General features: G+C 53.5%; 1 long non-coding RNA gene across 1 annotated transcript; it reads right to left on the bottom strand.

Moving 5' to 3' along the window:
* Positions 1 to 14967: 14967 nt before the first annotated feature.
* On the bottom strand, positions 14968 to 27821 carry LOC107000176 (uncharacterized). The gene is made up of 2 exons (XR_013398099.1): positions 27600 to 27821; positions 14968 to 15230 (listed from the first exon to the last, which is right to left on the bottom strand). It is a non-coding gene; the product is annotated as an uncharacterized LOC107000176 (long non-coding RNA).
* Between the last annotated feature and the right edge of the window lie 95 nt (positions 27822 to 27916).

The raw sequence follows: 27916 nt of genomic DNA on the forward strand, positions 1-27916 counted from the left end.
GCAGCAGCAGCAACCCTTTCCTGACCACTCCCCATACAGGTTTTGGACTTGCCAGCCTCCATAATCACAGGTGCCACTTCCTTAAAAGAAACCTCCTTCTGTATATGCACACATCCTGTTGGCTCTGTGTCTCCGGAAAGCCCTGACTAATATGACGACATTTCAGGCAGATCAGCCCCATGAATGAGAATGAAGCCTGGATTCTCAGGTGAGGACGCTCAGGTGGGGTCCAGGTGGGTACAGAAAACTCCATATTCAACCCCCCAGCAGCTTTTTTTAGAGGCTTTGGCAGAGTCCTGTTCTGGGAGATTATCTGTTGACCCGATTGAGCTACCCCTTCCCAGATAAGATGGATGCCTGCTGGCTGTGGCCGTGGCCTCCCAGGACTCCAGAGTGAGAGCAGGGTGAGCTGAGGCCCCTTCCAGAAGCAGAAATGGCACTCACCTGGGCTGGCTCCTCCCCATGGCTCTGGTGAACTCAGGCTAGGCTATCTTCAGAGTTCTCTGTGTTTTCCAGGCTAGGGCAGGACAAAATTGAGGCCCATCTTCCCAGAGAATGCTCCATGATCACTGCGTCTGAGGCTGTGCCAGACGTCAGGCTGAAAGCTCCAGGTCTCAGGGTCTAGGGAGAAGGAGAGAGATGCTTGTGGAGGTGGTTGGGAGAAGGAGAGGATGGTCATATTCAGATCTCAGGCAGCTTGGGAAGCACCAGAAGCCGAGTGGCCGCTCACACACCCTTTCGGAAGGACAGCCACCCACCTGATGCCCTCAGCAGGGAAGGTGACCGGGACCTGATAGAGAGTCCCAGCTCAGCATCCCATCCGGCTCTGGGACCACCACGGCATCCCAACCACATGGGACACAGCAGCCAGAACCTGGTGGTGCCCAGCACTGTGCGAACTCCTTTGCATGAATGTGTAAGCAGCACAACTCTCAGTTCATAAATTCAAGTGTGCAAGACACAGGACGGTCTTCATTCTCTGTGACTCAGCCTTATTTTCATTTTGAATTCCCTGCCAGTAGTGGGCGAATCTTGAGCTCAGACCACTCAACTTAAAGCCATTTTCCCCAGGAGGCTGTCTGAGTTTCTGTGGGTAGGCATGAGGTTGTCAGAGTGACAAGGTACTGAGTGAGACCTCAGTGTCGTGAGTCCACTTGGTCACCATTGAGCTGCCCTGTGATCCTGTCTCAGGAACCCTCCAGTCTTGTGGGGGGCGGTGCAGGGTGGGGGGGCGGTGTCTCTCCACTTCTTCTGGGCCATGGTTGCATCAGGACCCATCTGCTGCTTCCACAGTCTGGTGGGGGAGGAAAGCCCATAATGAGGCTCTCTAAGGTCCATGACCTCGTCACACTGCTCTGTTCCCTTCTCTGGGCCTGCCTGCCTCCTCAGGGCTCTCACCAGGACAGGAGGCATGAGTGTCCTCTGCTCTCACACGTAGCCCTCAGGTGGGACTGCAACCCTTCCCCAGGCTCCAGTCGTGAGCCGGTGCTCCCCATCTCCTCACTGCCCTCCTCCCCCTCAGGGAGCGCTTTTTTGGTTGGTTGGGCGGGAGGGCTGCTCTTACTCATTCAGGATGTTTGTTCTCAATCTGCCGCCCTACAGCTTCCCCTAAAGCCAAGGCTTTTGCACACAAAATTCAGGAAGAGGCTCCTTCCATTTCCCTTTGCCCTCTTCTGCCATGTCCTTTCCCAGAAGCCAAGGAACACACCGCCGAGGAGCCTGGCTGCAGACCCTGAGAAGGGTGGGGAAGGAAATCCAGATGGGAAAATACCAGTTGATATTTCAAAATGTTATGCATCAGATGTCGTCTCACTGTGCGTCACCACACTGCTGCGATGTAAATGCCACTGTCATGCCCATTTTATCGATGAGGAAACCAAGGCTTGGAAAGAGTGAGCAACATGCCCGAGGTCTGTGTGGGGCGTGGCTGGTGTTTGAACCCTGGTGCTCCCAGCAGCCAGTGCCCTAACCTCATGCTGTGCTTCTCTCCTGCCTCCTTCAGGCTGTTCCTGTGCAGTGTGTGGGCATGGAGCAGGTCTGTAGGGTCTCCGGTCCCCACATCCCACGGCTCCCCCAGCCTCAGCTGCACTCCTGGTGCGGGTCCTCTGGAGGCCCCAAGGTCGCATCTGGCTCAGCAGTGTTCACCACGCAGCACTAACACACCATTTTTCTTCAGGAGCAGATGTTTGATCTGACTGGGACTTCCTGCCTGGTTCAAGGCCAGTAATCAATAAAACAAATATTGGCTGCCATTATTTATAATCTCCTTTGAGCCTCACAACAACCTAGTGAGAAAACTACTCTGATGTTCCTTGTTGGACAAAGGTTAAACTACTTGCCGGCAGTCACAGGCAGGAGGGCAATTGAAATCCTCTGGCGAGGCCCCCAGAGGGTGCCCTGTCTGCCACACCATCATCACCCAGAACAGGAGCCACTCAGGGTCATCCCTCCCAATGATTAAGGCCACGAAGCTGCTCCCTCGACGGCTGTGGGTAACTGGATTCCACATCCGCACCCACACACCACACGGCAGAGGCCCTCTTCCTCTCTTCCACAGTGTTGCTTTCCAAGGCTTTCCAGCAAGAACAGGTGCATAGGACACGGGACTGCGGATCCTCTGGGTCAGAAGAGAGAGTCCCTTCAGCCCTAACAGAGGATCCTCTCCCGCTCCCCAGTCAAACTACAGCAGCCGGGGGCACTCTGCAAACTGCCCTGAGGCTGTCCTCACCCCTGCCCAGCCACCTGCGGCTACAGAAAACCTGGGTTCAGGCTCTGCCAAAGGAGACTCCGTGGAGTTGTTGGCAGCGGGATGGAGAGATGGGGAAGGCAGCAGCTGACTTGGCCTCGGATGTGCTCCTGACAGGGCTTCCTCGCCACCCTGGGGCCTTGGTGATCAGAGCTCCCGGTCATGGCCTTGAGCCCTGACACTAGAGGAAGACCCCCTCCTCCTCCTCCTCTAGCCTCTAATCGGGCTGGAGTTTAGGAGCTCAGCACTTCGGGGAAAGCTGCCCCCTTCCCAGAAAAAACCTATGACTCTCCCAATCCTTACCCTCCTGAATGAGGTGGGTGGGGGTAGGGATCTCATAAGTCCCTACAGAGGTGAATTCCCCTGGCCTAGCTGCGAAGGCACTTACCTCTGCCACCCCAGTCATCAGGCACACACCCACCCCCACCCATCACGTACCTGGGCCAGCCTTCCCCAGAAGACGGACCCCACAGAGCACCCATGAGGACTGTCCCCGCCCAAAGCATCAGTTCCAGGGTCACAGCCTCACTGGCTCCAGTGCCAGGCAAGTGACCAAAGTTAAGGCAGTGAGCTGGAGGGATGCTGATGGGCAAGGAGCTCCAGAGGGGCACCTGCCACTCAGTTGCAGCCCAGGTCTTCTGATTTTTCCAGAGAACCTGGAAATCCAGATTTGTATGTAAAAGATTCTCAAATTTAAGTGCCGACAGCGAATTCAAAATTCAAAACAAAAGTGCACAGCAAAAACAAAACAAAACAAAACAAAACAAAAACCCACACTGCATGGGCCTATTAAAAACCATTTTGTCCCACAGGCTATTGATTTGGAAGTCCCACTCTTTTTTTTTTTTTTTTTTTTTTTTGAGACGGAGTCTCGCTCTGTCGCCCAGGCTGGGGTGCAGTGGCCGGATCTCAGCTCACTGCAAGCTCCGCCTCCCAGGTTTATGCCATTCTCCTGTCTCAGCCTCCCGAGTAGCTGGGACTACAGGCGCCCGCCACCTCACTCGGCAAGTTTTTTGTATTTTTTAGTAGAGACGGGGTTTCACCGTGTTAGCCAGGATGGTCTCGATCTCCTGACCTCGTGATCCGCCCGTTTCGGCCTCCCAGAGTGCTAGGATTACAGGTGTGAGCCACTGCACCTGGGCACGGAAGTCCCACTCTTGATGCCCCCGAACCACCAGCTTGGTCAAAGCACCAGCCTTCTATCCCTCCTAATGGCCTAAGCCACTTCTCGTTAGAAAGCCCAGTGGGCTCTGAGAGGCAGAGCCCGGCATGCCTGCATCCCTCTCCCGTGCATGCCATGGAGCCTTGTGGGTTACCCTTGTCAAGGAAGGGCTTGCCCTTGGCAGAAAAGGAAAGCAGGCTACTTCCCACCTTCTTGGGGCACTGGCTCAGGGGATGGCAGATCCCACCAAGCATGCTGGCAGACCCTGCCACCATCCTTGTCCATTCATGGAATCCAGGGTTGGATTAGAACCCATAGCCGGGGTTCTGCATCTGCCTGGCTTCCCATTATGAGCACAAGGCCATCAGGACATGCAGTCCCTGCTGGCCACATACCTGAGAGGCATTCTCTTAGGCCAGGTCACTGGGCTGGAGAGTGGGATAAGAAGAAGCCAAGGGGCAGAGGTGGGAGGTTAGACTCTAGCCCAACCTTCCTTCAACAGATAGAATTCTGTCCATCAGGGTAGGTTGGGCGCCATCCCTACAGCCAGGGGCCTGCAAGTTAACTCTGTCTCACCCCCAGCTTGCACCCTAGCTGCGCAGAGAGGTGCAATGGTCGGGAGGGTTGGCCCTCATTGGCCCAGCTCACCTGGACCCCCAGGGGAGCCCCAGACAGGAGGACCGGGGTCCTGGCACATTGGACATCTGTCTATTTTCAGGAACCTGGCAGCTCAGGATGACATGTAGACACACAGCAGGACCCAGCAATTCCTTATATAAACCTTCATCCTGCAAGGGGCAGTGTCGAGGGCCGGGGGCAGCTGGAGCTCTTCCAGAAGAGCCAGGCTGAAGCTTGCCTCTGACAACCAAAGCTTTCTGCTGAGATTCACAAGCAGGCTCCAGGAGGACACGGAGACACTTTGGAGAGCAGACCTTAAGCACTCTGACCCAAGGAAGGCTCAGGTTACCTTCCTACAACATTCATTCATAAGATACTAATGACAGCCATTCTCTATTCCTTAGGGCAGGTCCCGGAGGGACTTCTAGTGTCTTGTTTGAATATGCCTTTCACGCATTCCCTCTCCAGGGTAAACTCTAACTCAGACTGGCCTCCCTTTCTGCTACTCAGTCAACAGATATTTAGGAAGCCTCTCCAGCTGGCGGGGCAGGCTAGCCTACTTGGCAGTGGTGTGGTGACCTAGCCACCCCTAGCACCCTCTTCCCCCAGAGCTTTCCATTCCCCTACTGAGAAGACACCTGTGGTGGCAGGAGCCCACAGACAGGCCTCCCCCTTCTGCAGGCCCCATAAAGCTTCAGAATCCCCACCCTCCAACCAAGAGAGGCAGCTGAGAGGGCCGGTGAGTGGTTCTGGAACTATGGCTGCGTGGAGCTGGATACAGGGAGTGCCCATCCTGGTGGCAGGGCACCCACCACTGGGTCCTGCGCATGGCCCCTTAAGTCCTGGAGCCTGCACCAGGTCTGTGAACAGCCCTCCCCGTACCTTCTCCCTGGACCAGGCCCAGTCCCTGGCCCCTTGAATATCTTTATGTCCCTGGAGTTTGCTTCCCATCCAGGCCCGAAGCCTGATAAAGAGCCCTCCAACCCTCACAGTGCCAAGCCCTGATCCCCATTTGGCAAGGCGAGAGTTGGTCTGCAGTCTGTCTCCTCTCAAGAACCTACCTATACTCACCAAGGTTCTATTATGGGCTGACTTGAGGAATCTGGAAGAGCTTCCTCCAAGAGCGTTAAGGGGATGCATTCATTTGAGGAATCACAAGACCAGCAGAAATGGCCCAGGGGCTTGGGTGAGGTGAAAGGGCCACGTGGCATCCAAGCCCCAAGGCTAAAGTGTGGAAGTGGGTTTCAGCAAGACAAGCCATGGGCATGGAGCCAAATGGAACAGACGCCACCAAGATGCTCACGAGTCTCCTGCAGCATCTAGGACTTCTCTCAGCTTCCTCCTCTGTAAATGGGATCAAGTCCGGAACAGTGGGTCAGACCTAGGTACAGAGCCAGATAGATCTGGTCTTTTATGTTGGGTGAGTTCCTTAAACTGCCCAATCTGCAGGTACATGGTCTGTAAAAGGGTCATACTTATCCTTTGTGGCTGTTGACAGGGCTACAGGAAATGTACATACAGCACCTGGCATCCAGCAGGGCTCCATATGTGGGAGTGAACTATGACTTCATAGGCCGGGTTTGAGGACTAAATCAAATGAGATAACATATGCGGGGGCTTGGTGAATTACGGTGCACAAATGGTAGCAATTAATCACTTACCGGTGTGTCTCCCTCTCCCGGGACCTCATGGCGCTCCTTCTTTCTTTCTTTCTCACTCTAGTTTATCTTTTCTTCTCTGACTTAGCCTCATTTTGGCTTCTCTTTTTCTAGTCTGTTCTTTCTCTATCCATCCCCATATCCTTTAGCGCCAACATCCAACACCAGTTTCATCTGCTCTCACTCCAGAACCTACAATGGTTCCCTATTGTCCTGCATTCCAAACTCAGCAGCAGCAGTATCACCCACCCCACGAGCCACCAGCTTTCCCTCCTGTCCCTCCCCAAAGCAGAGGCTTCCCACTGGTGAGCAGCTCTCCTTCCTGCCTCCCCTACACCCACTCATGGCCTCCCCTCTGACTTCTCTCATGCTGGCCCCCAGCCTGGACAGCTCGTGGTTCCTTGTTGCTGTTTCAACAAATGCAATCCCACCCATCCTTGAAGACTCAATTAAGTTCAATTTTTGAGTCAACAAATATGTTTCAAGCAGCTACTCTGGGGCAGGGTCTTTTGAAAGGGTTCTCTTTTTGGGGAAATCACCTTAAAATTATAGTCAGAATGTTCTAGCTGTGTGACCTCAGGAAACTTACCTAACCTCTCTGAGCCTACCTTGTACAGTCATTGTGAAGATTAAGCAGTTTGTAAAGTTTCCAGCCCAGTGCTCAGTGCATAGAAAATAGTTAATAAATAATAGCTACTTGTTTTATCCTGGTTCTTTGACATAGAAAATGAAGCCACACAGACCAGCTGGGAGTGTTGGGCTTTCACTGTGCAAGTAGTAAAATCAAACATCCTCTCACTCGAGTGCTCAGCCAGGCCTCCAAAGCTCCATGCCACTGAGCATCCTTGGAGACCCCATCATTTGACACTCATTTGTAGTCAGCCTGTCTGTGCAGGCAGTTATGCTAGGCATGGAGGTGGGGGTGGCATATGAGGCCGGTACATCCAGAACAGCTTCACAAAAAGAGGAGTGGAAGCAAGTAATAAGAATATGGGGTCCCCATGCCAACTGGAACATCCCTGGCAGACTGGACACAGTCCCAGCTTTATCTACAGGGCCCACCCTATCCGCCTCCAGGACCTGTCTCTTCTCCAGGCCCCAGCTCATTCTCCCTCCCCTGACTCTCTCTGCCCCTGTCATCTGTCCTCCCTTCTGTCCTTTCAACATGGACAGCTCTGTCCTTGCTCTGTTTCCAAACATGCTCCTCCTCCTGTCCCGGACACTCCTTCAGCCCATGCGCCTCCAAAGATGTGTACACTTCTCCTAGAGCCAGTTTCTGTCCACCCTTGTCGGATGCCCTGCTTTCTTTCAGGATGTTATCAAAAGAGCATGGGCTGGGTTTGAATCCCACTCTCCCACCCACCAGCTGATGTCTAGCAAACCACAGCTCCTCTGGGACCCCAGGCCCCTCACCAACACCATAGAGCACCATGATTGCAGTTGTAAGGGCTTCCCGCACATGCTAGGGGCTCAGAAGCAACAGCTGACAGTGAAAGATGGAAACACCCTTTGCAGCCACTGGACATCAAATGGCTTCAGCGCCAGGCTGAAGTGCCAGGAAAGCAGAGTAGAGAAGGGTTAGCAGGAATCTGTAAGGTAGACCGCCAGGAGAGAGCAGGCAGGACCCCATGTCCAGGCCTCTAACCACACTCTGTCTACCCTAGGGCCTGTGGCTGGGCCTCATTCATATGTACCAGGTCAAGGGCTCCTGGGGAGCAGAGCCTGTGCCCCATGCCTCTGAACTCCTCAGGCTTCTGAGCTCCCAACACAGGGCTGGTACACAGGAGGCCCCAGTAAAGATCTTTCACCCTGAGACTGTGTTTGTGTGGCTCTCAGGGGGCCACATGGCACAGGCTTTCTGACATCTCTGTCTCCTGCCCAGCAGCCTTCCCAGTTTAAAAAAGGCAAGGTTTCACTGTGTTGGCCAGGCTCGTCTTGAACTCCTGACCTTGTAATCTGTCCAGCTCGGCCTCCCAAAGTGTTGGGATTACAAGCGTGAGCCACCGCTCCCGGCTACTAAAAATACAAAAATTAGCTGGGGGCATGGGCGTGGTGGTGCATGCCTGTAGTCCCAGCTACTTGGGAGGCTGAGGCAGTAAAATCGCTTGAACCCAGGAGGTGGAGGTTGCAGTGAGCGGAGATCGTGTCACTGCACTCCAGCTTGGGCAACAGAGTGAGACTTCATCTCAAAAAAAAAAAAAAAAAAAAGAGGATCCTTGCTCCCCACAACACCACCCCTCCTCTCCTCTCAATTAGATGATGTCTACAAAGCCCCCTGGAGCCAGAAGCACTGTAAATCCAAGACGTTACTGTTAGATCCAGGCCAGGGAAGCTTCAAGGAGCCAAGCACTTGGGAAGGGGCTCTCGGGGGTCTGCACCAGCTGAACTGAACAACGTTTCTCCTGACCCAGATGCTTTTAGTCACAACGGATGGCTGCTGCTGGCTCCTCGAGTTACAAGGAACCCGGCAGGGCAGAGCTGGCCGGATTTCACGCGTGTTGAGTGCTTCAGATTATTTGTCTAGTGTTTGTGGTTGGAGCAAGTTCAGCTGAATCTCTTAAAATTTATCTTTTGGCCTATGTGAATTTAAGGGCTGGGGGATTCTCCTGGTTCTCAGTTGTTTGCACCGATGGTGGCCTGTTCTCAGAGCCCCTTCCTGCTGTCCCTGAGGAGGAATTGGGATGTGTTGGCACCACAAGCTGGAATTGGAGCCCCAGAGCCGGGCAGTATAGGATCTCTGGATGCTCTTGAGTGCATTTCTCACCCCGTTCCCTCCTTTGATGACTTCTCCCTGGGAGGTAATGGTAGCTGCAAGCCTCAGCATCCTCCTCTCCCTTTACCAGCTGTTGAATATTAACTGCAGGTTTTAATTCCTGCTGGTCTGGTTTACCCACTATGGGATACACAGCACATGGGAACAGGACATAAGCTAGGCATTTAACCCATCTTTGGTCTTTAGATGAACACGTTGGCCAGGAGATCTCACCAGCTGATCACCGATAGATCCTAGTCTGACCTGGTGGATCTCCCAATTGATCTCTCTTTAGCAGAGCATCACTGATGCAGCCACACTTCCGTCCACCCTATTGCTGCCATTAACCTCCCACCCCACCACAACCTCCCCATCACTTTGTCCGCCACCCACCCTCCCCTCAACACCCTCCCCCTAATCTCCCACCCTCAAGGAATACTTAAGATGCTAATGCAGTCAAAAGGAGGCCCTTGACGGGAACACTTTAAGGAAGGGCCATTTAAAACAGGATCACGGCTGGGCACAGTGGCTTATGCCTGTAATTCCAGCACTTTGAGAGGCTGAGGTGGGCAGATCACCTGAGGTCAGGAGTTCGAGACCAGCCTGGCCAACATGGCGAAACCTGGTCTCTATCAAAAATACAGAAAAAAAAAATTAGCCTAGTGTAGTGGTGGGTGCCTGTAATCCCAGCTACTCGGGAGACTGAGTCAGGAGGATTGCTTGAATCCGGGAGGCGGAGGTTGCAGTGAGCCAAGATCACGCCATTGCACTCCAGCCTGAGCGAAAAGAGTGAAACTCCATCTCAAAAAATAAAATAAAATAATAAATGCACAAACCAGAATCACAATCTGTGAGCAGAGAGGATCCCTAAGAAATCAGGAGTTCCAATGGGATATACAAAGGACACTAGGCTTGTAGCAAGCCTGGCCTATGGCTAGAACCTTGTGCCTCATGCTACATGTCCCTGGCAGCCCAAAGGACCACAAAGGCTGGCGTGGTTGATCAATGAACACCCATTTGAAGTGTCTCTGGATTTAGAGTAGTCCTTGTCATCTGAGAGGAAGAGCTTTGAAATTTTTCTGGTGTGCACAGAAGGACATATCCCTGTCCTCAAGGCGCTCACAGTATGTTTGAAGACACAGGGAGTAAAAAAACAAGACAAAATGAAAACCCATGGGCATAAGGATAAGGTTGGGCCCATGATAAGTGCAATGAAGGAAAGGTCCGTGGTGCTGTGGGAGACCCAGAGGAGCATATTCTGACCTCACCGGGTGGTCCCGGGAGGCTTCTCTGAGGAGGCGTCCGAGCTGCCTGCTCCAGCCCTCCTCTCTCATCCTCCTTGCATGACCCTTGTCTGAATGAGTTGCACCACATCCCTTCTCCATGGAGGGTACTCCTATGGGTACCACATGCTAATAAAAAGCCCACAAATGAAGAAGCTGTCCCCTGCCCCAGCATCTGGACATCACACTTATTAGACCTGACAACTGAGACCTCAGTGGCCACCTGCCTGTGATGCACACCTGGCACCAAAACCCCCAGGCCCTGACTTGTCCAGGCAGAAAAGCTCCTGGCATTGTGGTAACTCTGCTACTAATGTAACTTCTCAGAGCCTCAGTGCTTTCCACTGTAAAATGGGCCTGTCTCACACGATTACAATGAGGATCAGCCAAGACAAAGGCAGGGAGTGTCCCTTGTGAGTTAGGGAGCTGGGTATTGGGGATAGAGTGTTTCTAAGATCCAAAGGTGGCCGATGGAGGCTGGGAAGGTTTTCTTTCAGACAACTCCACCCCCAGAGTCGCTGGTTCTGCTCAGTGACACTGACTTTTCTATCTCTGACTCAGAAGTGACCTACCTCAGAGGCGCGAGGCTGCTCAGCGGATCTGGGGAGGAAGGAGTTTGCAGCCGTCCTGGGAGAGGCTTGTCTGATTGTCCATCAGTAACAGCTTCAGGGTGCAGACAGCTGGAGACAGTGAGGTGGGGCAGCTGGGAGACCAGGGAACCCAGACAGAGGGACAGGAAGGTGAAGGCTAAGACAGGAGGGAGAGGAGCCAGGGAGGAGGTGAGCATGTGGTCCCCCAGGCTGGCCCCGTGTTAAATATAGCCCCAGCCCATTGTTCCTCAAGTAATTGTATTTTGGCTTTTTCCCTCTTGAGAGGCACCTAATTGAGGAACTGGCCAAGACAGGGGCTGTCTGGAAGTTCCAAGAACACAATTGTCTTCATGATGAAAATTAAAATTGTATATTTTTAAGTTTAAAAAAGCAAACACTACAAGGTCATACACTGGCCCTGTGCCTCCTGAAATCCGGCTTGTTTGCTATTCTTCCTCAAGGTGCCTGGGTCTGGGGGCCCAGAAGCCAGGGTCAGCTGAGGGCCATCTCTGGAAAGATGGCAGAGAAGCAGACCCAGTGGAACATTAGGTCATCCTGGTCAGCTGAGACCCAGATGGCTTGTCAGCACCAAGTGGGCCTTTGAGGGCAAGCTCAGTAGATGTGTCTAGCTCAGAGACCCCCAGCAGGTGCCAAACACCCTCCCTCATCTCAATGTGAGCTAACCAGCCTAAAAACAATGCTTGCTGGCCTGGGGGGACCAGACCCAGGGATAGGAGGCACTTCTAGGCACCAGGTCCAGAGCTTCCCCTCCTAAAGCCAGCATGCCTGTGAGGATGGGATAAATAACCTGAGTAGACGCACATCTGCGCTGGTCCCTGCTTGCCTGTATTCATGCCCCTCCCTCCCCGTCTCTCTTTTTTTGTTTCTCTCTCTCTCTCTCCCTCTCTCTCCCCACCACCCCCCCCACCCCCACCCCGCCACTCTTGCTCTCTCTCCTATTTTTGCTCATCAGAGAATCTCTGTTGCATTCAGGAGTCTTCATCCCATTTGGCAGAGGGGCAACAGCACCCCAGAGGGATGACTGAGGACTGGCCGGGGATCAGCCAGTGGGCAGAGCAGGGCTAGGAGTCCAGGGTTTGGAGTCCACCTGGTGGCCTCCACTCCCCACCTCTCCCTCTCACAGCTCAACCTGGCACACTGTCCCTCCTAGCGCCACTGCTCCAGGGAAGAGGGCAGCCCCAGCCTTCCCCTCCGCTCCCCTATCCAGGCCCCCAGATGACCCTGGTGGCCTTCCCACCTCCACACTCCAGGGAGAGTGGCTGAGGGGTCAGACCATCGGGTTCACGAGGCCAGGCTTCCCAGCAACCACAGCTGTGCACTCCTGGAGCAGGGGAGTGGATTCTGCTGTGCCAGCCCTGGCTCACGCTGGCCTGCTCTTGACAGAAGACAAGGTGAGAGGGCGCTGGGTGGGCCTGGGTCCCAGGACCCAGCTTGGCCTCTAAACATGACCACTCTCCTGTGCCTAGCAGGCAGTTGGAGCCTGCAGGGGGCAGGTGAGGAGGCCCAGATGTGAGCCAGGAAGGTGGAGACAAATATTCACCTCCATAACAATAACAAACCTTGGCATAATCTGACTATGGGCCAGGCACTCGGCTGAGCAATTTACATGCTGACTCACCAAATACCCACGATGACCCTGTTTTTATCTCCATCTTACAGACAAAGGAATCCTGAGGTCTTGTGGTTCTAACCCAGTCTGGCTGCAGAGACTTGGGCTCGTAAGCACTTCCCCGAGCCAGCTCCTGAAGAGTCCGATAAGCAGCCAGAGCCCTTCCCCACATAGAGACGGCACAGACAGGGCAGGTTTCATGGGTGTGACTGCGGTTGCCCTGGCCCCATTCTGGGTTTAATGCTCTGCCATTGCCATTTTGAAATTCCGAACAATTTTTGACAAGTGGGGCCGCATCTTGCATTTGCACTGGGCCCTGCGGATCACACAGTCAGTGCTGGGAGCCAAAGGCGTGGCAGACAAGGTCATTCTCGGGAGGGAAAGCCGGCTGCTCACCCGTCTGCCCTCTACTTTCCATTCACTAGTCTCTGCCTGGTCTTTCTCCAGCTCTGTTTGGGCATCTACTAAGAAAGACACATCTAAATTTGTGTCTTTCTTGCAACAGTACCACATGAGAAACGCGGAACACTTCCATCCCCCTGCCCGGTGCCAAGGCCCTGGCCAGCGCGGCAGGGAGGTGAGGCTTCTGGAGCCCTTCCTCCCTCACCTCCTGGTGATGGATGTGTATATACATGACCCTCCCAACCTGAAGCAGCCTGCACAGCTGCAACCTTGAGCTCAGTTGCAGAACCCCACCTGCTCAGAGCCAAGCAGTGTGCTAAGCTCGCCCCCTTCAGGAGTTCCCCCGTCCCCACCCCGCTGTCTATGGAAAGTGATCAGCAGGGTCAGGGCCTGGCACGCTAGGCTCTGGGCAGTCTTCACCACAGTTCCAGCAGGCCCAGAAAGGCAGACCTCTCCCCTCAGAGAGGAGGACAACTTCATGCTGAGATGCTGGAAGGGACAAGAACAGGTGCTGGGTATGGTGAGTGGGGAGTGGGGCAGGTGGGTGCTGGCATTCCTTCCCACCTCTGCCCTGCTTCCAAGAGGACCTGAGCATGCCACCCAGCCCACCTGGGCCTCTGCTTTCTCACCAGTAACATGAGTGGGCCAGACCCGAAGAGTTGGAGGTCCCTTCTTGCTCCCAGATACAACAGTTCTGGGACTTATGGAGATGGGCACATCACAACCTCCAGCAGCAAATTTTTTTGTTTCTTTTAGAGCCACCACACAAAGACCTGAGTTCCTCTGGTTGGGAGGAAGCCCTAAGATGACCCCAGCAGCTACGAACATCCTATCATCCCACCAACCCCAAGATTCCAGCCAAGGCCCAGACGACACTTTCATTCGTCTGGCTTGGGGTCAGGGGCAATCCTGGAGTCAGTCCCTGTGCCAGACGAGAGGAATGCTCTGATTGCCCAGGCCTGGTTCCCCCGAGTGAGAGTTGGCAGTGGGGGAGGGACAGCTCTTGGAGGAAAGTCAGGGGAGGGGAGTCAATATGGCCCAGGCTGTCCTCACTGACTTCCCCACAGAGGGGCTGCCCCCTCCTCTCTGGGCCACAGAGCCTTCCATGCGTCCCTGTAGCAGTGACGGGCATACCCATCTGGATTCCCTGTAAGGCATGAGCTTCTCCAGCAGGGATCATAGGACACCATCTCATTGATCTGTGTATCCCAGCATTCTGCTGAGGACAGGGCATACGGTCACTGCTCAGCGAAGATGTATTGGATGAGGGCTTAAATCAGAGGGCTGCATAAGCATAGAGCATCTGCTTCAAGATCCATCTCGAGTGCCAGCTTGGTCACGGAGCAGGAGCCCACTTCGTTTAGGAGTCTGTGTTCAAAATAACAACAGCAGCAACAACAAAAGCTATCTCAAAGTGGTTTAAATTAAAAAAGGAATGTATTATTCACATAAGCAGGAAAATTCAGAGGTAAAGTGAATGTTAGGACTGGTTTTGTTACAGGATCCTTGGGGTGTTGCTTTTCTGGCTGGAAACTTCTGTGGCCGGTGGTGCCTTTGCCCCAGTTTTACTCAGGCCCTTTGGGCTTGTTCTGCCCACTCAGCCTGGCAGTCTGCACTCAGTTCGCACAGTTTGCACTACCAGCCTGGATCCCACACCTCCCAGGGAGACTGCAAGTCAGGTGTGGAGCAGTGAGGGGTGTGTGAGCGAGTGTGGGTGGGGTCCAGCCACTGTGCACAGTCAAACACATGAGCTGCTGCTGTGGGGTGGGCAGTTCCAGGTGCCAGCAGGCACAGGTGCCGGCTCTCTGGGAGGCTGTGGCTGGACCAGGTGCACCACAAGCCGCTTCCCCAGATGACACTGCAGAACGTGGTGGTGCCTAGAAGCTTGGAGATGCCAGGAACCGTGGGGCCCCAAAGAGGAAGCCACAGCCCTGGCTCAGGGAGCTCCCAGGCTTGGGGTCCCCAAAGGGCCACAGCCCTTCTCTCCTTCTCTTCATCCACAACTTGGAGAGCAAGGGGCATGTTTCAGCCCTGTTTGTGTTACAGGTCTTTTAGCCTTGCCACTTGAGAGCTCCTCAGTTCTTGTCCCGTGTCCAGGAAGAATGAGGTACACAGACAAGTGGAAGGTGAGCAAGATGAAGAGGAGCTTTATTGAGCAACGGAATAGCTCAGAGGAGACCCCCAGTGAGCAACTCCCCTCTGTAGCCAGGGTGTCCACACAAGTGTTCAGCTCTCAGCAGAGAGGGTAGCTTATCTCTATAGCTGTAACGCTGGCTGTCCCATCATCTCTTCAACTCTCAGCAGAAAGGGTAGCTCCTCTCTGCAGCTGATTGTCCCATCCTTTCTCCATCCTCTAGTTGAGTCTCACTGAGTCTGGGGTTTTTATGAGCTTGAGAAGGGAGGAAATGTGTGCTGATAGATCCATGGGCAGCCATGGGTGGGCCCAAGGAAAAGCACCACAAGTTTGCCCCTCTGGTTCTTAGGACTGGTGGCTCAGCCCCCCGGCTTCAGGCCCTCCCCAGCTTGAACGTGGGGCTTCACTGGGGACCTACCCTCTTCCATCCAGGAGCCTGTCTGCCTCCTGCCACTGTTCAGGGCACCCAGGCTGTTCATACCAAGGGGTGCCTGCAGGCCAGTGCTGAGCTGTCCTCACACCCCCTTAGCCTCCTTCTCATGCTTGTCAGTGCCCAAAGTCCAGAGGGGGCTGAGGAGGCAGGGGGCTGGCATGTCAGCACTACCCTGAGCGTGTGCACACCCAGCTGGGCTGTGATGGCACCAGGCTTGGTCCCATCCTTACTCTGAGATCACAGTGGGTGCTGGTAGTGGGGAGAGGCCAGGCAGCGGAAGAAGACACCTTCAAACCTGCAGGGGTAAGGGGGGCCTTCCCAGGCCCCGGAGAGTGCAGAGATGTCTGGGTCTGCAGTCACAGTTGGGCGACTGCAGCCATGCCCAGGAGGGCAGGACTCTTGCCTGCTCCTGGCCCCCAAAAGCACGGGGAGGCCAAGGAGCGATGGAACAATGAGCAATTGCCAGCTCTACCCTGGGCCCAGCTCTGCCTCAGGGCCCCTCTCTCCTGGCCCCTCTGCCTCTAACTGTGCTGTTCCCCCACCATCGGGTGACTCTGCCCGGCCTCCTCGCAGTGGACCCCAGGGCAGTGGACTCTGGGAGGCTCCCAGGAGTGGGCTCCAGGGACTGTCTGCCTCCTCCCTGCACCCTCCCTGCAGCAGTGGTGGGTGAGAGTGGTGAGGTAGAGCCAGAGTCCGGAGCAGCAGAGGCTCCAGGCCTGGCAGTGGGTCCTGCCCAGCCACGCAACTGTGAGAAAGGTGCAGCCATGTGCCTCGGGTATGGGGGACACAGGGGTTGCAGGGCACAGGAGTCCCACTGCCACCACTGCCACTACCACATCTGCTCCCACGGCCACCACCTGCACCCCCCTGCCGTAGCCAGCGCAATGGTAGCAGCCACTCCGAACAGCCCACCGCTGCTATCAGCTTGACCCAGTGGCTCAAAAATGTCACCAAGGACGTAGTTTCATTGTTTCACCTCTGCTTTTCATAGTTTTATCTTTATCATAAGGCTGCCTTCCTGTGTGGTCTCAAGGTGACTTTTAGAATCTCCCTTGACTACACGCTCATCTCTCACATCAGAGACAGACAAGAGACGAGAGGGAGAACCTCTCAGCAGGCAAAGCAGATGTCCCGAGATTCACTCTGATTGAGCCACACATCCACCCAGGAGCCAGTGGCCGAGGCCAGGAATGGAATATGCTGGCTGGTGTGAACCCAGTGGGATCCATTTCTACCGGAAGCTGGAGCAGAGTTTGCTGCCTCCGCAGCATAAGGGCTCTGTGCAGGACAGGTGGATCCTCAGGGAATAACAGTGCTCTGGGAGGAAAGCAGAGGGGCAGGTGGTGGCAGCCAGAAAAGCCCACTGTACCTTCCCCGGCCCCCAGCAGGTGGGCTGCTCACCCTGACTCTGAGCCCCCAAGGGCCCTGTTTCCTGCTTTCCCTGCACTGTTGTCACACTCGCATTAGACCATGAACGTGGTGACGGCAAGAACCACCACTTATTGACCACTATATGCCCCAGTCTCAGGACTTTTCTCAGGCCCTGTACTTGACAGGCATTCGGTCAATGCTTGTTCAATGGCAAAACCCAGACAAAGCTGCTCACGCAGGACTCCCATGACATAGACGTCCCTCTGCCCAAAGTGGCCATAACAACTTCCTGTTTGTTTTAAAACATGGATGCTTATTCTTTTCCTTGCGTGATTTCCTAATTTGGGAAATGAAGTATGACTCCAGGAAGCGGGTTTGTAGGTGCCTCACTGCCTGTGCTTCCTGCTCCGGGCAGAGGTGGGACGGCGGTTCGCAACTTCCTCCAGATGCCCACTTCCCCCGGGGTGACGGATGACATAAATGTGGTTCCTCCCAAGCCCAATCACGGCATCCACGCAGCAGAGACACTGGGGCAGCCCCAGGAAACCCGGAGTTCGGCACATCCCAAGCTTGGACTCTGGGGCTAAAAACAGCCTCAGGCAAGGATCAAAGAGTTCTTCCCACCGTGGAAGAAACCCCAGGGGGCATGAGCTCATCACATACTCTCCAGATGGGGGTTGGCCAAATGTCACTGTCTCCTTTGCTACATTCTTTGTCTAGTCCACAGGGTTCCAATAGTGGCCGGAGATCCACAGCTTCGCCCCTACCCCACCAGCCTCACCAGGCCTGTTCTAGGGTGGTGAGGGCAGAAAGGACCCTAGACTGGCTCCTAGGCCTCAGCCAGCCCATCAACCAAGGAAGTGCTCAGTCACATGCCCAAAGGGACCTAGAGACTGTAGGGGGCCACTCCCAAGACCTCCCTGCACAGACCAGCTGTGTAACCTCCTGCTCCTATTCCTCAACCTCCCCTCCCCACTGCACCCTACCCCCAGGGCTGGTCGGTAGAAATAGGGCCAGAACACAAGAACTTGTTAAGAATTGAGTAGCATGCAGCCCTGAGACACACTCCTGCTCTTCTTCAAGGCAGCTGTAGACACCACTTACTCTTCAACCAATCTTTGTCTTGCCACTTGAAAAGCGTAAACAAGGAGGGACACGGCAGTCACAGCCCCAAGGAAGGGGCCGCAAGCTAGCACTGGTGTCCTAGGAGCCAGGCAGCTGGAGTTTGAGGAGAAAGTTGCAGGATGCCTGGCAAGTGGCCTCACTCCTCTGCACCTTCTAGGCCTTTCCAAGGGCAAGAGCCGCAGGGAGATGTGGAAGGAGAGGGAAACATTTTGCACTCCAGGCAGGGTTCAGGGCAAAGCACAGTGAGCAGGAGTAAGGTCTGTGTTCCTGACTTCGAGTGGAGGGTGGGGCAGAGGAGTGACACTGAGACACCCACTGCCCCAGAGCCACCCTCATCCCTCAAAGACTTAGCTAAGCTGCAGCAGCTCGGCTTCTGTCTGCTTTACACACGGGGCTTCTGAACAAGAAGGCGAGGGAGAATCAAAGGGGTCTACTGCACATGCTTTTGATGAGCATCTCTGGGGCTCCAGGGCTCCAACCGTGGCTGGAAAGGAAACTCAGGCTGGAGAGGAGTCATTGGAGGGCAGTGGGGGCAGCCAGGCAGAACTTCAAGAATTGCAGAGGGACATCCCCCCGTCAACCCTGTCCTCACTCATAGGAGAGCACGGCACTGGGCAACAGCCAATGACAGTGAAGGGTGTGGGCTGCACTCCAGTCTGGGCGACAGAGAGAGACTAAGCTGCATTCCACGGGACTGTGTACAAACCCCACTTTTCAAAACCAGTTTCAGTTCCAGGCTTTGTCCTGTGGGTTTGTGGTGTGTCGGGGCTTTGGCCTGAGGGGAGGCAGCTGAAGGCACCTGGTGGGGTCAGGTTTCCCGCTGAGCCCCTCGTCCAAGCAGGCCTGGGTCTCCCTTCAGAAGCCACCACAGCCAGGCCTGTCAGGGCTTTCATTTTTCTTTGGAAAATTCTTTAGGCTACTTTGCATTTATCCCCATAGACTGCTTCCCTCAACACACACACAAACACACACGTACTCATAAAACACAAGCAACTCTAAACACACACACACAAGGCCTTTCTATGCTACTGTGGATTCCCACCCATGCTTCTCAGTGTACACACATTCCTTTGGGATAATTTTACGTATTGTGGATAAAAAGTATGTGTGTATTTTTATCTTGCTCTGTCCACCTGATATATCACCTACATATTTTTATGTGTAAACACTGAGTGATAGCACTGGCTATTTTAAAAAAGAAAACCTCGGCCGGGCACAGTGGCTCATGCCTGTAATCCCAGCACTTTGGGAGGCCAAGGCAGGCGGATCACGAGGTCAGGAGATCAACACCATCCTGGCCAACATGGTGAAACCTCATCTCTACTAAAAATACAAAAATTAGCTGGGCATGGTGACAGGCGCCTGTAGTCCCAGCTGCTCGGGAGGCTGTGGCAGGAGAATCACTTGAACCTGGGAGGTGGAGGTTGCAGTGAGCTGAGATAGCGCCATTGCACTCCAACCTGGCAACAGAGAAGACTCCGTCTCAAAAAAAAAAAAAAAAGAAAGAAAAAGAAAGCAACTGGAGAAGGTGATCCTTTAATCCCAAATGATTCTTAAATGGGATTCTTCAAGGCACTGCAGCCTGAGGACAGGGGGTAGAGGAAGAGAAGAGAGGGTTGAAAATGCCAGTTCTGAAAAGTTCTAAGTGTCCGAGGAGAAACAGCTGGCCCTGGCCCTGGGCCTAGGGCCTGTTCTATCTGCCTCCTGGCCCCACCTCCCCTAGGTGAGGGAAATGGTGATGCCTAGAAGCAGCCCCAGAAGCCTCCAGGTTGGGGACTCAGCCAATCCCGCCCTGAGGACATCCCCTTGAGCACCATTCAGCCACAAAGGAGAAGACAGGCTCAGCAGACAGCGGCAGAGCCCAGATGCCTGCTGAAGGGTGGAGGGCACGGGTTCCATAAAAATGAAATGCAGGGCCCAGCACAGTGGCTCACACCTATAATCCTAGCACTTTGGGAGGCCAAGACAGGGGGACTGCTTGAGCTCAGGAGTTCAAGACCAGCCTGGGCAACATGGCAAAGTGCCATCCCTACAAAAAATGCAAAAATTAGCTGGGTGTGGTGGCATATGCCTGTGGTCCCAGCTACTCAAGAGGCTGAGGTAGGAGGATCACTTGAGCCCAGGATGTCAAGGCTGCAGTGAGCTGAGATCACACCACTGCACTCCAGTCTGGGTGACAGAGAGAGACCTGTCTCCAAAAAAAAAAAAAAAAAAAAAAAAAAAAAGGAACTCAGAATTCAGAATTCAGAAATTCAGAAACTCAAAAGCAAAATTAGGCATACAAGTGAAAACTTGTTTAGAATGAGAAAAGTCCAAACAAATTACAAGTTTTAAAAAGCTGACAAATTCCACAAACTTCACTAAATTCAAAACAATATTCCAGACCCTGAAGCTGCCTCTGCACCTTCCCAGCCACATGCTGCTCCATGCCCCACCTGCCACACTCCCCGCCAGCAAAAGGGCCTGCTCTGGTCAACCCCAAATACTGCACCTTCTTGCCCAGCACAGTGGGCAGGAAGAATGTGCCTGGGAGCCATTCCCACCCCACGATGGCCTTGACCTTGACCTTGACCATACATGGAAGTGCCACAAGCATGTAAATACATCTCCCTAAACCCAAATAGACTCCCCAGCTCAGCATTTCCTCAGCCAAGTCCCAGTGGTTCCCTACCCAGCCACTTGTCAGTGCTCTTAACTGATTTCAGTTAAAGAACTTTTTGCAATTTTTACAAAAACATATGACCATGTGGACCCATTATTGCTAGGGCCACCCCCAAAGGCTTGTGAGGCTCTAGTGCACTGAAGGGCCCCGAGGCTGAAGCTTCATCAGCTTCTGATGGCTCCACTCCTGCTGGGGACCGTCACTCTTCACTGCTCACTTTGTCTGGCTGGCTTCTGCTGCAGTGTAAATGTCACCTCCTCCTGACCCCCAGCCTAAAGTAGGCATGTGCTATTCTCTATCAAAGAACCTAGGTTTTGCCTGCGTATTTTTCACAATTTGTGGCTATATTCTTGTGTATTTATTGTTTGATGTCTATCTCTCCCACCAGACTGTCACCCCCCAGAAGGCAGGGACCACATCTGTCTTGTCCACCAAGCGTTTCCAAAGCCTGGTGCCTACTAAGCCCCCATTCATAATGACAGAGTGAGTAAAAGGTGTGCTGCTTTGTGATTCTGAGTTACACTTTGTAAGCGGCAGAGCAGATGCTGGATGAGCTGCTCCCTCATCACCCAACTCTGCTGAACCATCTCCTCTCAACAGAAGAGCTAACCGCCTGCTAAGCCCACACATGCACAAAGATATAAAAACCCAAAATAAAACAACAGAAAGGAGGAAACGATACCAGGGATATCATGGGGAATCATCTATGGAGCACCACCCCTTTCTAATGTGTATTAGAAATATGAAAAAGATCATAAAAAGTATAGAAACACAAGAGCGGTGCTTTTGAACAATCGGAAAGTTCTGGAAGGCTCAAAAGTAAGCAAGACAGAGACACAGGGTGGAATGGGTTAAACCCACTATGCACACATGAAACACACTACATGATATGAACATTTCTTAGAAATATGAAATTCAGCTAGAAAAAAGATCAGCCAAAGGCATAAGAAAGAGAGTGAAAGAGAGGGAGAGAGAAAGGGAGAAAGCAATCATTAAGAACTCAAAATTTAGCAAAATGAGAAAAGTTACCTAAAAGACTAATGATTCTCAGCCTGAGCTAATACTAGCCTGTCCTGTCTGCAGTGTGGCACATGTGAGGAACAAATCTTTCAGGCTTGTCATCAGCCTGACAATGCTCGTGTGGAGTTGGTTTTGGGCTTGGCACTGGAGTGGGGAGGCCACCACCCCTCATGCCACTCCACAGAAACGCCTCCTGGGGCCTTAACTCTGCTCACTGGGAACTCTCACTCCCAGAGGGGAATCCAGGAGTCCAGGAGCAGAGGGCTGATATTCCTCCTGCCCCCAGGCCTGTTTCCATGGTGACAGCGACCCTCAGGCTGCGAACACCAAGAAGGGAAGTCAGATCACAGGTCCTTGGAAGCAGAGCAAGCTCTCCCTCCTGGGGGCCTCCTTGCCAGCTCCTCTCAGCCCCGGCCCCCAGCCCCCAGCACGGAAGTCCTTTGTCTCTGGCTGTGTCTGTAACTGCCTTGCTGCCCCTCGGCCTCCCCTCCGGCCCCCCTTCTCTGTCTGCCGAGTAGCACATGTTCTCCCGCCTCCTGATTGATCTATTCGGAGAGAATGGGGGGAAACGACTCTTTAATTAATCTCCTGCCTTAATTAATTATTGTAATGGCTTTCAACTTGGGGGGAATGAGGGCCACAATGTACTTAATATGTTTTTATGTCGGCGAACACATTTTCTACTTGGCAGAGAAAGAAGAGGCCTGTTTTGGGTTTGGAGCTCCGGAGTGATTTATAAAGGGCATTAACACCAGAGGAATACTCCTGCTGCGGACTCACGGGTTGGCTTTCTCTGGTGACCAACTTTCACCCTCCACCTCTCCCTCTCCCTTCGAGCTCCCCCAGTCTGCCCACCTCTCATTCCTCCCTTTCTGGTACTTCTCCCCCTTCTAACCTACCTCTTTTGCCTGGATTCACTGTGCTCATTATTTCCACCTTACCCTCTCACTGTCACTGTTTCTCCAAAGACGCTTAAGGAAAATGGCCACCGAGCAGAAGCTCTCAGGGTTGGCGTGCATTGACTGCATGGAACAAGTCAGGGGCGTGGAAGGACACTGTGGGCAGAAAAGGTGGGCATCGGGTCAGCTTTGGCCTGTTTCTCTGTGGTGACCACTCACGCACCCTATGAAAGGCGGAGAAGGTTATCAGGAATACCTCATATAAATAAAATTCTTTCCAGGCCTCAGTGACCCTGGGTGGGAAGCCCTTTGGAGAAGGCTCCCAGGTTTGCCAGGAGTGGGGAAAATGCTGTCTGGGCTGGCAGAATTTCTGGACAGACGAAGATGAAGTAAAGAAGAAAAACAGTCCCACAAATCACTCCTCAATGAGGTGAGAGTCTCCACGGCAACCTGTCCAGGGCTGAGCACCAAGGAGGCAGGAGATGTACCGTCACCATGGAAACCACATCCTAGAAATTCACTGATATTGGTCCCTGTTTGCCTCTGCAGATGAGGTGTTGGGGGTGGGGACTAGACCCGCAGGGTCCCTGGGGGAACTGGGACGAGGTGAGCATGAGGAAAAAGAAGGGGCAGGAGAGATGAGCGAGGTGAGAGGACAGGAAGGAGAGGTGGAGAGAGAGCAGGAAATGTGAAGGGAGGAGGGGAAGTTCCCAAGAATGAGACAGCCTCTCTCAGGGGCACCCTGAGCTCTCTGGCCCTTCCCCAGCAGGGGACGAAGTGCTCTGTGCCATGCAAGGGGTGCACCTGGGAGCTGAGCCAGGTGGAAAGGCCTGAGCTGGAGCCCAGGCTGAGTCTCGCTGTTGGAGATAGGCACCCACCCATCCTGGCTGCTTTTATTCCATCTCTGGTTATCATCTAGTCAAGATGAGTAAATGGAGCACATCTGGGCGCCCATTCACTGCCCATACTGCAACCTGTCAAAGGATCTGGGACTAGAGGAACCCAATGTGCAGTCTCCAGTTGCTCCCCTGCCCCTGGGTGCCCACACACAAGCGTGCCAGGGCGGGAGGGTGATTGGAAGCTGAGCTCCAAAACCGGCCTCTTCCCCTAATTATACCCAGACCCCGGGTTGCCATTCTCTTTTTCTTGAACTTAAGTGGCAACTGGGTGCCTAGCACCACCTTCTGGCAGCCATGATCAGAACTGGCTGGTCCCAGCAGGACCTCCACAGCAGAGCCAGGAACCCGATCTTCAAGCCAGGCATCAAACTAGGACCCTCCACCAAATGCCCCTCCAATGGCCTGTGGGCCGGATGAACTGTTCAGTCAAAGGAGCCACAGAGCGCATCCAGTTTAGAGAGCCAGCGCCAGCTCTGACACTGACGGGCTGTGTGATCTTGGCAAGCCCGTTGCCTCACTGGCCTTCAGTGTCCCATCTGTGCAACAGAGGCTTAGACCAAATTGCCCAGCAAAGCTCTGAGCACCTTGACTCCAGCCAGAATCTAGTCCCTACCTGGGGTATTCTGTGGAGTCTGAGGGGAGAAGCTAGGACCCCTCCTCCAGTGGCCCTCAGAACCTCTCCATGGCCCAGGGTCTCTATAAGCCCCACATGGTTCAAGGGGGCCCAGCACAGACAGGTATCAGTTTCCCATCACCTTCCCCTTATTAGGCGGGCCCGCCAAGAAGTGGGCAGAAATGGAAACCACAGCACACACAGCACCCACTGCAAGGCATGCTCCAACCCTCCTCCGAGAGCACAGCAGCCCCACCAGCCTTCATCTGTAGTCTGAAAGAACCCCTGGACCACAAGGCTCCTAGAAATCTGCTCGAAGAGGAGGAGCGCTGGAGAACTGGCATTCTCCCAGTTGATGCTGGCACCTCCTGCCCTTCCTCCATTTTCTGCAGGTGAAGCCCCACTTCAGGACAAGGGGCCAAGTGTATGATGCTTCCTCAGCACTGTGACTGAACACACGGCTACTGAGCTGCCTGCTGGCAATCGAGGGAGCTAGCCAGGGCTGCAGGAGGGGGGCCTGGAGGGGACTGTGGTCACCCTGGTGTCCTGGACAGTCACTAGGTAAGTAAATAGAGGTTCTGAGTTGGAGAGCCAAGTTCAAATCACAGCTTTCCTGTTTAGTGTTCCATAACCTCATGACGTCTTCTCATTTGCTAGTTGAAGAAAATGGCAGAATCTTCCCCTGAGGGTTCTGCTGAGGATTAAGCAAGGTCATGTATGTACAACCCTTAGCAGCACTCATCATCATAGACTCAATTCAGAAGATTCCAGATTTGGGCCAGGCCAACTCTGACTCATCCCAATATTAAGAGCACGTTTAAAGTGCAATCTTGAGTGTTCCTTCCATCAATAACTACTTATTGAGCACCTATCACATGCCAAGCACTGCGGTGGACCGCAGGACTAGAACAGCAAAGAAGAGAGACACGATGCCAGATTTCTTGGAGCTTCTAACCTGGTGGGAGGCAAGGGAGAGTGGTGAATAAACATCAAACAAGGACACAAAGAATGAGTTTCTCTGCATGGTGATGGGGAAGCAAAGGTGCCAAGAGAGCATATGAATAGGAAGCTGACCTCGTCTGGGTGGTCAGGGATGATTTGTCTTTGCCTCTTTCTTCTTCCTGCTGATGGGAATGACAGCACAATGGCTGGAGCTTTGCAGCCATCTTGAACGATGAGGCACAGCTGCTGGATGAGGGGCCTGCATTCCTGATAACCTTGTGAAGGTACCTAAGCCCCCTCTGTATTCTCTATTCCTAACTTACAGAGAGAAAATGACTTTTATATTGTCTAAAGATGGTGTTGTTTTCGTTGAACTGCTGAACTGGAGTTAGTGTTGCACACACCGCCTCTTCATTAGACTGTAAGAACCCTGGGGGAAGATGGAGGGCAGCACCCAGCACAGGGTCTTCCTATAGAAGGGAGTATCAGTGGCTATTTGTGGAATTAGCTGATTAAGCAGGAAGGAGTTGAGAGGAGACAGAAGAATCATTGGACAGACAAATCAAGGGACAAGAAGCTTGAACCATTTCTGAGACATCTGAGGACAGAGCCGAAGGAAGGTGAGACAGAGACTCAGCAGCCAAGGACAGGGCCTGACTGAACAGGCCCTGGGAGATAAGTGACTTCTGAAACAAGTACCTTAAGGTATTGGAGGACTCCTCGGGGACAGCTTGATGCTGACCGTGGCCTTGAGTGTAATGTCCAAGGAAGACCCAAGACACGGGGAGCAGAGGGACCTGGGTTTAAATCCCGCCACTTAATAGCTGAGTGAGTTCAGGTAAGTTGCCTGGCCTTTCTGAGTCTAGGTTATCAATACAACAACTTAAATAGACGGGATAATAAATGTGAAATCCTCTACACCCTGCCTGGTACATGGTAGGCACCCAATCAATTGTAATCGTGGCCATCAAGCTATCAGGAGCTATGGTGGATGGACTTAACGTGACCCCATGATCCCAGCCTCTGGTGTTCATGCGTTTCTGTGATCCCCTCCCCAGGTGAGTGGGGCCTGTGAATGGCTTCCAACCAACAGAATGCGGCAAAGGGGAGGCGATGCCTAGAGCTAGCTCTGGAGTCTCTCTCCATTGCTAGCTGTGAAGAAACAAGTTGCAATGAGTCCTATACCCGCAAGAAAGTGCAGCTTATTCTTTCAATAAGTAATCTAGGGGGCTTGGAAGTGGACCCTCCCCCGTTAAGCCTCCAGATGAGAATCTAGCTCTGACTGGCACTGTCGCCAGCTCTGCAGAGGACTTGCTAAGCCATGCCCAGAAACTGTGAGATATTAAATGTGTGTTGTTTTAAGCTGCTAAATTTTTGGTGATTTGTGACACAGCACAGAAAACAAATAGAGGTGCTATATCAAGAACATATCAGTATGAAATATGTAAGGAATATAAAACTTCCCCTTTTCCTGCATGTCAACCCCACGAGAGGGCATTATTTTCCCCATTTATAGAGAAAACTGAGGCTTAGGGGAGGGGCTAAATTCCCTGAGGCCACGCAGCTCCTGGGGGAGGAGGAGCCAGTACATAGACCCCAGGGCCTGCTCTGAGCCAGGAGGAGCGCCAATATCCCTGCTGCAGTGGCAGCGGCCTTACCCCGCAAGGTGTTGTGCAGCTCCACGAAGCCTTTAGGAGGGTCTGCCCCGTCCAGTCCTCCACAGACCACACCCCTCCCTGGTGCCTGGGACCCAGCTGCTTCACACGGTTCTCTGGCACCTATCTGGTCCCTGAGGGCATTTGAGTTTCTAACTCCAGCATAACCAGGGCACTGGTAGTTACAGCCCAAGTAGATCCGGCCCTGGTTTCTCAAGGGCTTGGGAGCAAAAGGCAAGAGTCTAACTCCCCTGGAATAAGGCAGAGGCAAGGAGACAGCACATGCATCCCCTTCCTGAGCTGCGAGGCCACAATGAGTCACTCCCATGACATCCCTGTGTCCCAGGGTCACTGCACCCTTTGCACCCTGGGCTGGGCCTGCCCTGTCACCTGACTCCAAGGAGAAGCAAGTGGAGCAGAGGAGGAAGAGAGAAGCCCTCCCCAGGCTTCGGGAGTGGGCAGCAGTTCCCAGCTGGTGGGTCTTCAAGGAAGGCTGCTTCTTCATTTAAAAGAGATGCTGGGATACAGGCAGATGTCACGGGGAGCCTTGGGACGCCCGGCTCAGGGCTACATTTATACTACTGACCTAGGTTCTTTCATTCCTCCCTCCCTCCCCGCCTCCTCCCTCCTTTCTTTCTTCCCTCCTTCTTTATCCCACACATGCTGCGGGGTAGAGCTGCCTGCACTTACAACTTGAGAATAATGTTCCTGAGTGCACAGGTGACAGAGAAGTCGCCAGGATCCAACCCAGTCAAGGCAGGAAGAATGGGCTCTGCTTTTGGGGTCCCCTCCTCTCTTTAGTTGGGCTGGTGACTCATGCCTACTCATGCCTTCTCATGCAGTTTGCAGAGCAGTTCCCAAGTTTTGACAAAGGGCCAGGGCCTCTGTCTGGGACTGGGAATACAAAAAAGAACGGAGCATGATCCCCGCCCTCGGAAACTCAGTCTGGCATGTGAGAGGGAAGGAGCCACAAACCCTGCTCCCCGGGGACAGGGCGGCTCTCACCTGGAGGAAGGCTGGCTCATGGCTCTGGAACTGGAACCCAGGCTGCATGTTTTAAAGCTGCCCAGATGAACTGGTGGTGTGGCTGGGTTGAGAACCACTATCAGAGGAAGAGGAACACCCTGTCACAGGCGCTTGTGGTTGGCTTGTATGTTCTCTTGCTGACAGCATCCAGATTTTAGCCACTTCATCAGAAGAAAGTGATTTCTCAGGATTCGTTGGGCTCAAAGCTGCAAAAAAGAAAAAACAAACACACCTTCTCATAGACCGACGAGCACACTCACACAGACCCATGCCTCAGAGGCAGATGTCTTAACTGC

The sequence above is a fragment of the Macaca mulatta genome, chromosome 9 (assembly GCF_049350105.2).
Source record: "Macaca mulatta isolate MMU2019108-1 chromosome 9, T2T-MMU8v2.0, whole genome shotgun sequence".
Classification (NCBI taxonomy): Eukaryota; Metazoa; Chordata; class Mammalia; order Primates; family Cercopithecidae; genus Macaca; species Macaca mulatta.